Raw genomic sequence first — 13135 nt, 5'->3', positions numbered from 1 at the left:
CACAGGGAGATGCAGACACGGGGACACATTCTGGAGAGCAACCACGATGGCGGGGGAGGGGAGGAAGGCCCCGAGCCCTCCCCCGACAGCACAGACTTGAAACCGGGCACCACGAGCAGGCCACAGCGGGTGGCACTCAGCTGCCCAACTCTTCTTGGGAATTACACACACACACACACACACACACACACACACACGTCTGCAGGCCACGGTGGGAGGCACTCAGCTGCCCAACTCTTTTTGGGAATTAATTACACACACACACACACACACACACACACACAAGTCTGCAGGTCACGGCAAGAGGCACTCAGCTGCCCAACTCTTCTTGGGAATTACACACACACACACACACACACACACACATGTCTGCAGGCCATGGCAGGAGGCACTCAGGTGCCCAACTCTTCTTGGGAATTACACACACACATACACACACACACACACACCACACACACACACACACACACACACTCTGGGAGATGTTTCCTTGGTGAGGGTGGGCTGCTAGGACCCTGTGCTTGCACTTTAAGAGCCCGGGTACCGGGAGGGAGGGGAAAGGGGGAGGCTGAGACACTGCGTGCGTGTGCCTGAATGGCGTCTTGGTCCGAGAACGCCCGGGCGCCCGTCTACAGCTACATCAGCAACACGCCAGCTTTGAACACTGAACACAAGCGAGAACGCGTCCCCGTGAGCCAGCCTGCTGGGGCGGCCGGAGCGAGAGCGCGGCAGGGAGGTGCTTGCCGTGCGCGCAGCTGACCCCGCTTCGACCCCTGGCACCCCACAGGGGCCCCTGAGCACCGCCAGGAGCCGGGAGTCAGCCCTTGGGCGTCACTGGGTGTGGCCCCCCCACAGAGCCAGACTGCAGGTCTTAGGGCTCATTCCCGGGAAACACTTTCTTCTCTGTTTTGGTTCTGGGGCCACCACCGGCATCGCTCAGGGCTTCCTCCTGGCTCTGCACTCAGGGTCACCCCTGCATGCCTGGGGCACCATCTCAGATGGCCAGGGGTGGGACCTGGGCACCACCCACTGCGCTACCTCTCCGGCCCTCCGGGAAGAACTTTCTCTCAGAGTCATCCTCAGGAGCGGCAGCTGAGCGGCTGGCGTGGGGCGCTCATCCCACGCACGGCCGACCTGGGGCCTGGCCATGCCCGCCGGGGTGAGGGCAGGGTCTCAGGGCCGGTCCGTCAGTTCCCGGGGGCCCTTCCCAGGGAGCGAAAAGGACAGACTCCCACACTCTGGGCAAGGGGTCATCTGAGCTGGATCCGAAAGAGCAGCTTCCTGGGAGATCAAAGGGAGCCAGCACGAGCGCTTCCTCCCGGACACGGGGCAGGGGCCAAGGGCGTCCTCGGCGCGACATCCTCCTGCGTGTGGGAACGGAGCGCGGGAGGCCCGGCTCGTGTGTGCGGAGCCGTCCACTTCCTCCCTCCCCCGTGCCACCAGGGCTCTCTCCAGCGCCGGCCATCGGGACTATCAAAGCAGGCAGACACTCAGCCTATCTCCAGCTCATCTTTGAAAGTAAACAAACAGCAACTTCAAAAAGCCGGGGGCTGTGGAGAGAGTCCAGCCGCTGAGGTCACCCCGCAGGGTCCCCGGGGCCCTGCCAGGACTGATTCCTGAGCACAGAGCCAGGAGGCAGCCCTGCGCCCTGCTGGGGGGAGTGCTAAATAGAGCCCGAAACCCTGCACAGAAACCCGAGCTGCCCTGCAGAGCAGCTCTGCTCTCTGGCCTGCCCCGGCCGGCCCGCCCTCCTGCCCGCCCACCAGCCTCGGCCATTCACGAAACCGCAGTGACGCAGGAGGGCAGGAGGGCGGGCGCTGAGCTGCGGCTCCGGGAGCAGACACTCCCCTGACAGACACACGCGGGCGCGAGGCTGAAAGCCGCTCCTGGGCTCCACACGGCCCAGGAGGAGAGACGGCAATTCACCATTTTTATATTATTAAAATCTCTGTGACTTTATTCAAACTTGCCGAGTGTCCTGATGCGTGGCGTAGCCTGCACGACGATCTCCGGGGGCACGGAAGAGTGCGTGTCCGCCCGCCTGCTGCGGGGCGGGGGGCCTGGCTGCCGTGTACTGACACCAAGGCCGTCTGATGCAAACTCTCACCAGACACCATTGACATCTGATATTCGCAATATCGATCAAAATGTGCTCGAACCCCCTTTATCCAGCGTGCTTGGGCTTGCTCTGAGGTCAAGGCCGTTCTCTGTGGTTACTTCTTCCAACGACTCTTCTTCGCCTGCCCGCCCCCCTTTTCCCAGGGGAGGCTTGAGTGACCGACTCCAAGGCGCGGGGGTGGGGGGGGGTGGGGGGAGGAGTCGGGAAAGCGCATCGGGGAAGGCTGGCGGGTCCCACACGGGCCTCCGAGTCCCCACTTTTAGTCTGGTGGCGAAAAGGACCCCTCGGTGGGCGGGTGGGGGAGCCGGGAGTGGGTGAGCTAGGCCGGTGCCGCGGGTGACGGTGCCTCCACCCCTGCAGCCGGGGCAGGCGGCTGCCCAGGAGCTGCCCCCGGAGACGCGCCTGCCAGGGAACCCCTGGCTGCTCCGCGCGGCCCCCGCGGTATCACGGCAGTGCGTCCCGGTAGGCCACCTCAGGGAGGGGAAGCGCTGCCCTTCACTTAGCCCCGGGGAGGCCTGACCCGCGGGCCTGGCGGAGCTGCCCGGGTCGGCAGGAAGCGGTGGGCACCCTCTGCCGCGGCCCGGGAAGGCGGCCTCGCCACCGCAGGGGAAACGGCTGGTCCCTCTCCAGCGCTGGCGCCAGCCGCTGGGAGCAACAGTCACCGTCCCGCCTCCCTCCCTTCCTGACCAGATTCTGGGTCCTACCTGGCGGTGCTGGGGGCGGGCTCCTGGCTCTGTGCCCCGGGGTGGGGGTGGGGGGTGTGGGGGGGACAATCCTGGTCATTCTTGGGGTGACCCCGGCTCACCACAGGCAAGGCCAGCGCCGTACCCCTGTGCCCCCCGCTTCTCTGAGCACCCGACGGGCACCCCCCAAAGGAAGTCCCTCCCCAAGAGCCACTGCTGCCAAGGCAAAGGGGGGCAGTCACGGGGGCCCCGTCAGTCCATTTGCTGGGACTCCCTAAGGCTGGGACTCGTCCCCGCCACCGCAGGGAGGTCAGCTCGGCACCTTCCTGCAGGACGCCGACGTGGACTCCGGGGCTTCGGGGGCGGAGGGGGAGCACTGAGGCTTGAGCCGTCACGGCCCGTTTCTGTGGGATACTGCTGTTTGGGGGGCCCCGCCCGGCGGTGCTCAGGGCTGACTCCTGGTCCTGCACTCCGGGGGTCACTCCCAGCGGGGCTCGGGGCAGCCCACGGGACGTCGGGCAGACGGAACCTGGGCCGGCCGCGTGCAAGGCAGCCACCCGCCTGCCCCCCTGCGGCTCCGGCCGGCACAGCCGTGAGGACTCAGAGCCCCGGAGCAGCCGAGCTAGTGCCGGGGTCACACCATGGGTGAGTGGCCTGCGGGCTCCGGCCAGCAACACCAGCCAGGGGCTTGGAGCTTCACCGCTCTGTTGGGTTTGGGCCGTGCTCAGGGCTGAGTCCTGGCCCTGCACTCAGGGATCACCCCTGGCGGGGCTCGAGGAGCCCTAGGGGGTGCCAGGAACCGAACCCAGGCCGGCTGGGTGCAGGGCAGACGCCATCCCCGCTGGACGGTGTCCCTCTGGGCAGCGCACAGCCCTGAGCTGCTGGGGCGCAAACACTCAGCGCTGGGAGGGGTCTCCGGCACTCCGGGGGGCCACAAATGGGGCACGAAGCCCTCCCCCCACGCCCCCTCCCCACCGCCTCTACCAGCCAGGGGGCACCTCACACTGCACGTGGCCTCGAGACGGCCGGGCTGGTGCCTCGGACAAGGGGGACGGTCTGAGCGGCTAACAAGGAAACGACGCAGCCACGACCCAGCAGACCAGACACGCCCCCTGCCCAGACACGCAGCCTGGCCACCCGTCCCGCCCTCCCAGCACTGCTGGCCGCTGGCCCCCCTATCTCTCCCCCCGCCGCTTCCCTTTCTCACACAGATAAGCCCAGCACGGCTGGGAACCAGTGGCCCCAGCCCTGGGTTGACAGCTTCTGACCGGCCCATCTCCACGTTGTCTGAGATGTCAGAGCTCTTATCAACGGGGTACGTTACCCCGCTGGTATTCAGAGCTGCCCGCTCACCACCGCCTGGCCTGGGGTCCGTGCCTTCGTGGGCCCTCCCCCCACACCTAAGCGGAGGCCCCTGCAGGGGCGAGAGACACGGGCTCCTCCTTCCTTCTCCACCGTGTGAGCAGGCGATGCGCAGAGCCCACACGGGCGCAGGGCTGTCCCATCTGGGCTGCACGAGTCAAGTCTGGCAGTTCTGGGGCTGGGCCGACAGCACGGTGGTCAGGGCCCGGGGCCCGGGTCCCATTCGGGCTGGTCCCCCGGCACCCCTCTCTCGGAGAATGACCTGCATTGTCGTCCCACGCGCCAATCTCACGTCCGGATTATGTCGTGATTCAGATACCAGGCGCGCGCTGGGGACTAGGGTCTGCGGCCGTGACAAAGCCTCCCACCCGGCAGTTCCAGGGGGAGGCGAGGGGTGGCCACGCGGGGGGGGGGGGGGCAGGCGCCACTTCCAGAAACACTCGGCTAGCGGGGGCCCCCAGGCTGCGGTGCTTGGGACCCCCAGGCCCCTCGAGGAGTCCTCACCATGGGGTGGCACTGGGTGACAGGGTCGTCAGCAGCAGGTGGGCCGGGAAACAGCCCCATGGAGCCAGCTCAGGGGTCCATCTGCCAGACGCGCCTGAGATCGGGCACAAAGCCGGCCTGGACGGCCAGTGGCCCGCACTTGGACGGGGGTCAACGGGCACAAACCCTAGTGGCGCCAAGCGGGTAAACCATAACCCGGTTCAAGTATGAGGAGGTCGGACCCAGGAGGACGGCTCGGTCCCCATACACAGCTGAAACCAGATGTCGAGAAGACATTATGGGGGTGGGCGCCCTTCCCGGCTGTGCTCGGGGCCCCTGGGGGCCCTCCAGGGGACGCTGCTGCCTCCGACCCCAGCAACAGACCCGGGCAAGCAGGAAGCGAGCGGGCGCCTTCCTGGGCTACGGGTCCATCACCCCCACCGTCGGGACCCTCGAGACGGGTCTGCGGGGCTGGCCCAGAAACGAGGGTGTGTGTGTCACAATGATGAGGACCCTGCCCAGGTTCTTCCGATGTGTGTGTGTGTGCATGTGTGTGTGTGTGTGCATGTGCGTGTGTGTGAGGGGGCAGGGGTGTTACAGGGGTGCCCAGCCTGACCCACAGCTCTGTGTGCACCCAGTTGAGGGAGCTGCCCCAGGACCAGAGGAGGACAAGCGGCAGGACACACAGCATCACAGCCCAGTCGGGTCCAGGGTCGCCAAGGCAACAGGGGCCCGCCTGATGGCTGTTCCAAGAGCACAGCACTGAGGAGTCGTGACTGCCGTTAGGAAAAGGAATAGGGTTTGCGTAAGGAAACGTCACCTTTCAAGATGGATTTAAACAAATGTTATATAAGTATTCTGTCTCTAAATATTCGAAGCTTGAGTAAGAGAGCATTGTACTTCTCTGGAGTAAAGGAAGGAAGGGTGGCAAAAATGCTATTGAACCTGGGCGAGGGGCTCGGTTTACTATTCTCTTGGCTTTGGGGAGGGAAATCTTCCATAATAAAAGGGCTTAGGGGCTGGAGCGATAGCACAGCGGGGTGGGCGTTTGCCTTGCACATGACCGACCTGGGCTCAATTTCCGGCATCCCATATGGTCCCCCGAGCATCTCCAGGAGTAATTCCTGAGTGCAGAGCTAGGAGTGACCCCTGAGCATCGCTGGGGGTGACCCTAAAGCAAGAAAATAAATAAAAAGCTTTAATAGGGCCAGAGAGATAATAAGCAGGGAGGGCACCTGCCTTGCACACAGCCGGCCTGGATTCAATCCCTGGCACCATATACAGTTCCCCAAGTTTCTCCAGACCCCACCAGGAGTTATCCTTGAGTACAGAGCCAAGACTAAACCCTGAGCACTGCCAGCTGTGGCCCAAAAACAAAAACAAAAAAAACTTCAAATAAGTATAAAAAGCTAATAGAGTATGTATCAAGAAAAATATGAAGGACATTGTTTTTTTTTATCTGATATTACACCTTCAGAAATCTGAAGTAACTCAAACGTCAACATAAACAAGTTGTAAAAGAGAAATGTTTCCAGATGAGTGAAACTGTAACCCCTGGACCCCAGATGCAGGCTGGATGGAACGGGGCAGTGTGTGGGGAGAGATTTCCCCGATTTCTGCTTTAAAGCTAGCAATTTGGAAAATCACCAAATAAGGAAGAAGTCATACCTTTGTGTTTCCATTGCAAAGGAAAATCTGATATATTTAGAAGTACGGGGCCGTGATCTCCACACTTTACCCTCACGAGAGTCAGCAAGAACCCCCTGACGCAGACACAGAGAAAGTGCCAGAGCAGAGGGCGGGGGGGGGGGGGCGTGGTGGGGGTCTCCAGCACTCCCGTAAACGCCTCGCAGGGGCTGACTTGGCTCAGACCTTTCCACGGAGCGCAGCAGCCAGCAGGCACCTTCTGAGAAACTGCCCGGGGCCCCTTTCCTCCGTGATCGGCCCACGGGCTGAGTGAGGGTGCGCCTCCCCCCACCCTGGGCCTCCCCCCTCGGAAACTGTCCCTCCCCCCCCCCCCGCCGTGCTTCACCCGCACTTTTCTCGTTTCAGCAGCAGCGTGTGAATCAGACCGGGAAAGGGCCTCACGTGCTCACATCCACCTTCCTTCTCGCTGGCAACAACCGGCGCCAGAAAACAAAACAAAACAAAGACACACACTCTGTTTCTTACGCTGGCCACTGAAATGACGCTCCTGCAGTGGGAACACAAGAGCAAGGGCCTGGAAACAGAAGTCGGCCCGGGGCGGCCAGGTAGAGCCGGCACGCCTCGCCTGAGTGCCAGGTTCAGGGCTGTGACCCCGGCCACCCCCGGGTTCCCACGGCCTCCTCTTTCTCACCAGAGGCTCCGCACGGGCTCTGGGCGAGCTGCAGCGACGCCCCCTTGCCACCCGGAAGCCGCGGGACACGAAACCCCTCGGCCGGAACCAGCAGGGCCCCGTGGGAGGAAGGCGCAGACACTGACCAGAAAGCAGACACTTTCTTTCTTCTCGGCTTTTTGGGTCACACCCGGTGATGCACAGGGGTTCCTCCTGGCTCTGCACTCGGGAATGACTCCTGGCGGTGCTCAGGGGACCCTATGGGATGCTGGGAATCGAACCCGGGGTGGCCGTGTGCCAGGCAAACGCCCTCCCCGCCGTGCTATTGCTCCAGTCCCAGCAGGCACTTTCACAGGGCGTATCTGTAGGTTTGTTTCTCTTATTTGGGGGGTGGAAAGGTGGCAAGTTAGGCCACCCCTGCCACGCTCTAAGCTCCCTCCTGGCTCTGGGTTCAGGGGTCACTCCTGCTGCGGTTCCGAGGACTGAGGGAGCACTGGGGAAGCGACTGGCCACTGGCCCGAGCCTCCTGCCCGATGAGCCTAGCTTCGGCCGAGTTGTTTTCTGTACACCTGGAACCCTGAGGACGGCCGCGGGGGACGGCAGGGGTGCAGGCGGGACCACTCCGGGGCACGGCACGGCTGTCACCGTGCATGTGGACTTGGCCTGGGTCCCCGCCCCCTCCGAATTCGTGGTCCTCATCTACGGGGCATGAGGAGCCGGGCGCGAGGCCCGTGGAGCTGCTCCTGGAGACGCCGTTCCCCTTCTGCTCCCTCTCGCGCGGGGCAGGGCAGCCTCCCAGGCACCCAGAGGGCGACGGCACCTCCCGCGAGGGGAGCCGGGCCCCAGAGGGCTGACGGCGCTATTTTCCGTGTGTTGTGGTGTGTTGCCGTGGTTACCGGGACCTGGCCGGCTCGTCGGCATTTTTTTTTTCTTTCTTAGAATCATACTATGATCTGAACCTGCAATCTCTCATGAGATACAACTTTCCAACGATAAACAAGAACAGGAAATGAATCTGGAACGCAGTCGGGCTCTCCGCTCCTTCTGTGCCGGCTGCCACCTGGCCCGACGGAGCGTCAAAGGCTCGCCCGGCCCTCAAAGGACACTGGCGCTTTTCTTTCTTTCTTTTTTTTTTTTTTAATTTTTCTTTCTTCCTTTCTTTTTTTAGCATGTCAGAATTAGAATCGACTTCCTATTGCGCTGGAAACTCTTTGCACGTTCTCAGATGCTTCAAGTACAAAGAAGAGGCCCGAAATAAAGGAATTGGGTAGCAAAACAATCTTACAAAAAGCAGAAATGAGAGCAGATGTTGGACCCGTCGGAGATGCGTTCTCACCAAGCGCCTCCCCCGAGGCTATTTGAGTCTCTGACGAGTGACGCCGGCCTGCACGAAAGCTCTCGGCACGCGGGCCTGGGCCGGGAGGCCGAGCTCTGTCCAGGCTGCTGGCCCCCGCCCCAGCCGCCTCCTGCTCTGGGCAGCTCTGGACCTCAGCGGACGGCCACGCACTCCTCAGGAGCGTCCCTTTAGTGACACCACCCGACGGGCCCTGAGGGAGCGGGCAGAGGCCAGGATGCGGCTCCACACCCTCTGGGCAGGAGGCACGGCCCCCGCTGCGCCGCCCTCCCGCGCTCTGAGACTCCCGCTCTCCCGGGCCCTCTGCCTTGGCGTCCGGACCCTCCCGGAGGGGCCCCGCGGGGTGTGTGCCCCACTGACGCCCCGGGACATTGCTCCCGAGCAAGGCAGCAGAGACGGGAGGCTGGGGAAGGAGATTCTGAGCGACTGTGAACGGGGGTGTGTCTGGGGTGGGGGCCCGTCCACGCACGGGAGCCCCTGCACTGCACAGTCGCCAAGTGGCACCAGGAGCGGCCCCGTCCCACCCGCAACGCCACCAGTTGCAGAGCCGGAGAGCGCCCTCGGCCCCGGGCTGGCACTAACCGCGGCGGCAGAGGAAGGAGAGATTGACTTCCGAGGAGAGGGCCAGCGGCGAGGAGGGAGGGCAGAGGTTCGCGCAGCTGGGGGGAACCAGAAGCGCCTGCATCAACAGATTTGGGGGTGGGGAGGAAACGTCGGGGGGCGGGGGGGTGAGTCATGCCAGCCTGCGGTGTGGCACAGACCCTGGGTGGGTGGGGGACGCAGTGGGCAGCGGGCGGGTCCCGTGGGCAGCGGTTTGCTCTCTGGCGCCAAGGCCCCCGCCCCACCTCCAGGTGGCCCTCGGGAAACCGGAGCACAGACCGCCCGGAGCCCATGTAGCCGCTTCCCCGCCCCCTGCTGCCCCCTTCCCCCCCACCCTGCTCCAGGCTGCCCCCAGCCGCCCCCTGTGACAAACCCGCCCTTGGAGAGTCAGGGGCAGTCACAGTGTCTGTATTGCAAAGGTGATGGAGAGGGAGGGAGGGAGGAGAAAGGAGAGACAGGGAGAGAGAAAGAGAGAAAGGGAAAGGGAGGGGGGGGGAGAGAGAGAGAGAGAGAGAGAGAGAGAGAGAGAGAGAGAGAGAGAGAGAGAGAGGGAGGGAGGGAGAGAGAGAGAAAGGGAAAGGGAAAGGGAGAGAGAGAGACAGAGAGAGGGAGGCACCTGCCACGGAGGCCGGCTGGGAGGGTGGCAGGAGGGACACAGGGGACACCGGTGGCGGGAACGTGCACTGTGGAGGGACGGGTGTTGGAACACTGCATGAAAGAAACCCAATCACAAAAGCTTTTTAACTATCTCACAGTGACATGGTGATTCAATTTTTTGAAAATTTAAAAAAAAAATTAGAAGTAAAGAAAAAAAAATCCAGGGGCAGGGAGACAGGCAGGAGAGTTTCCGGGGCCACGGGCGGTCAGCCTGGGGAAAGGGCTAGGAGGGACACGCCCAGCGCTCGGCCACCGTCCTCCCGTCCATCCCCCGTCCCCTGCCCACAGGCCGCCAGGCCCCCAGCACCCACACACACACCTCCGCTCACCCTCCCCTGCCTACGCCCCCACCCCGCTCACCCGCCAACTGCCGCGTGCCCTGTCCACCCTCCCTCCTTCCCTCACTGTCCATCTCCGCCCTAGGCCACGGGCCACACAGCCCGCGCTCGTGTGGCTGTTCCGTCCCTCGATGCCGGGGGGACCCGTCCCCGGGGCTGCTCTGAGGGCAGCAAGGGCCAGCGGCAGAGACTGGGGGCCTGCCCGAGGCCTCCCGGCAGGGCTCTGTGTCTCCCGTCTCTCCTTCTTGGGAACAGGGAGGAAAGCTGCTTCCCTCCATCTTGCTGGGAGCATGGGGGGAAGGGACGGGGAGGGGCGAGGAGGGGCGAGGGGGCAGCTGCTACACAGCGGCAGGCCCACGAGGGGTGCCTAAACGCCCACCAGAACCCACCGGACAAAGTGAACGGACCAAAGGCGTGGACGGGGCGCCTGCCAGCTCTCGGCCTTCCCCCACAGGAGGAGGTCTGGGGTCGGGGTGGAGTCACTCCCAGACCCAACTCCGGGGACCAGGGTCCCTGTTCCGGAGAGCCTGCTGTGCCTGGCCTCGCCCCTCGGCCTCACATGGACCTGTTGGAGCCCGGGGTCAAAGGGCACGAGGTCAGCGGCTGGCAGGTGCCTCTGCCTGAGGAAGGGCGAGCTAGCATGGAGCGGGCCCTGGGACCACCAGGTGCAGCCCTGGGGCCCCCAGCCCCACTGGCACGGCCGGGGGGGGGGTCCCGACCCTGCAGGGCGTGTGCAGCCTCCACCCCTGGGGACCAGGCACGGAACCTTCCGGTTGGTCAGCTGGGAACTCCCAGGAGTGGCCCCTGGGCTCCCCCCCCCCCCACCCACCAGGCATCTCCCGGGACACCACCCCACCAAAGGACAGGAAGAGAGGAGAGGGGCTGGAGCGACAGCACAGTGGGTAGGGCCGACCCGGGTTCAACCCCCAGCATCCCATATGGTCCCGAGCACCGCCAGGAGTGATTCCCGAGTGCCGAGGCAGGAGTAACCCCTGACCATCCTGGGTGTGACCCAAAAAGCAGAAAAAGAAGGGAAATATAATTTTTCTTTTTTGTTTTGTGGCCACACCCAGGACCCTACGGGACACCGCCAGGGACGGGACGTGCAAGGCCAGCACCTCCCTCCCCGCTGGACGATGGCCCCGGCCCCTGACTCCACTGCTGCCGGCTGGGGCCATGGCTCAGGCCGTGATTCTGTGTTTCCAGGCGAATCTGGGCCTGGCTCAGAAACCAACCGCCACCTCGTGCCGCCCTCGCCCACAAGACCACTTCCCTGAACACGTCCAACGGCTGACGCTGGCCACGACCACAGCGCCCGGCGGTGGCACCTCCGGGGCGGTTCCCTCACACGTTCAGGTGGGGCCTGTCCACAGCCCCGCCCGGGCACCGCGCCAGGAGCACCTGCAGCAGCCAGAGCGGGTGGCCCGCAGGACCACGGCGCCCAGAGACCCGCCCTGGGCACTGGAGGCCGCGGGGCCGGGGCGAGAGCACAGCGGCAGGGTGCAGGGTGCTGGCCGGGCGCGGGGCCAACCCAGGTCCCATCCTCCGTGTCCCACGGGTGCCCCAGGCACAGCCAGGAGCGATTCCTGCGTGCAGAGCCAGGAGGGAGCCCTGAGCGCCACGGCAGGGTCCAAATCGCCAAAGAGAAGAGAAGGCGGGGCGGGGCCGGGAGGGGAGTGGAGTGGAGGGCAGGGTCAAGGGGCCGGATCAAAGGAGGGGCAGAAAGAGGGGCTGAAGGCCAGAGGACAGCACAGCAGGGAGGGCGCCTGCCTGCACGCCACCAGCCCGGGTGCCTTCCCTGGCACCCCTGAGGGTCCCCCCGGCCCGCCGGGAGTGATCCCTGAGTGCAGAGCCGGGAGTCAGCCCTGAGCACCACCACAACCAAAATAAATAAATGAATGAACAGTAAAGGGGCTGAGGTAGATGCCCCCAAACAGCGAGCCTGGGGGAAGGGCCCCTGTCAGGCCGGGGGCACGGGGTGCGGGGCGTCCTGCTGGAGGCGGGGGGGGAGGGGGCAGCACAGGGACCATCCTGCTGACCCCGTGAACCCACAGTCCAACAGCCCCATGCCACATGGTTCCACCCAGTGTTCCCAGGGCAGCCTCAGCTCCAGGGGACTGGGAAGTCCCCAACGTCCAGAAAACAAGGGGGAAAAGGAACCCGGGAGAAACTGAATTAGCGGAGGAAATGAAAACCATGCGGGTGGAGGGAGAGAGTGTGTGTGTGTGCACGTCTGAGTGTGTGTGTACATTGGTATGTGTGTGTGTGTGCGTGTATGTGTGATGTGTGTATGAGTATGCGTGTGTGCGTCTGCGTACGTGTGAATGTGTGTGCATGTGTGCAAGTGTGCGTGTGTATAGGAGTGTAAGTTTGTGTGCGTGTGAGCGTGAGTATGCATGTGCATGTGTGCATGTGAGTATGCATGTGTGCGTGAGTATGCATGTGTGCTTGTGACTATGTGTGTGTATGTGTGTACTTTTGTGAGTAGGCATGTGTGCGTGTGAGTATGCGTGTGTGCATGTATGTGTGTGCTTCTGTATGTGTATGTATATGTGAGTATGCATGTGTGCATGTGCGTGCTTCTTCTGTGAGTATGCGTGTGTGTGAGTATGCAGTGTGCATGTATGTATGCATGAGTGTGTGTGTCTGAGTGTGCATGTGAGTACATGTGTGAGTCTGCGTGTGTATGTGTGTGTGCGCGCGTCTGGGAGGGCCCGAGTTCCCCAGGAAGTGCTCCTGGAGCCGAGCCCCTGGCAGCTCTCCGGTAGCTGAAGGTGGCTCTGTCCGTCCATCCCCCCCGCGTCCAGACGGCCGGGACTCAGCCAGCAGGAGCCCAGAGAGCCTGACGCTGTCCGCGCCCGCGCCCGGACCAGGCGCTGGAGGGGGCGGAGCAGGGGCTCAGGAGGAGGCCCTTGGAACGTGGGGGCCGCCCGCAGTGGGGTCCAGGAAGCCTAAAGATCCACCGGGCCCACACGGGGCCCAGACGTCCACTGCAAGTGATGAGACAGGCTGAGCTGTCACGCACACTGAGAGCATAGAAGGTCACCAGGAGACACGAAGACAGAGCCGGGAAGCCCAGGACAGGGCGTTGGGGGCAGGACTAGGCCCGCCCACGGGGCAGCGCTTCCCGACACAGGGTCTGCAGGGGGGAGAGACAGAGAGAGACAGAGAGAGAAGGAGAGAGGGAGAGAGAGAGAAGGAGAGAGGGAGAGAGAGAAACAG

The 13135-nt window shown here is 63.7% G+C and overlaps 1 protein-coding gene across 1 annotated transcript in view; it reads right to left on the bottom strand.

Moving 5' to 3' along the window:
* UBAC2 (UBA domain containing 2) overlaps positions 1-13135 on the bottom strand; it is a 95638-nt gene that overhangs the window by 41515 nt on the left and 40988 nt on the right. The window lies entirely within an intron of this gene.

Source organism: Sorex araneus, chromosome 1 (genome assembly GCF_027595985.1).
Source record: "Sorex araneus isolate mSorAra2 chromosome 1, mSorAra2.pri, whole genome shotgun sequence".
Lineage (NCBI taxonomy): Eukaryota > Metazoa > Chordata > Mammalia > Eulipotyphla > Soricidae > Sorex > Sorex araneus.
The sequence above is the reverse complement of the archived record's forward strand: the minus strand, read 5'-3'. Positions and strand labels throughout refer to the sequence as shown.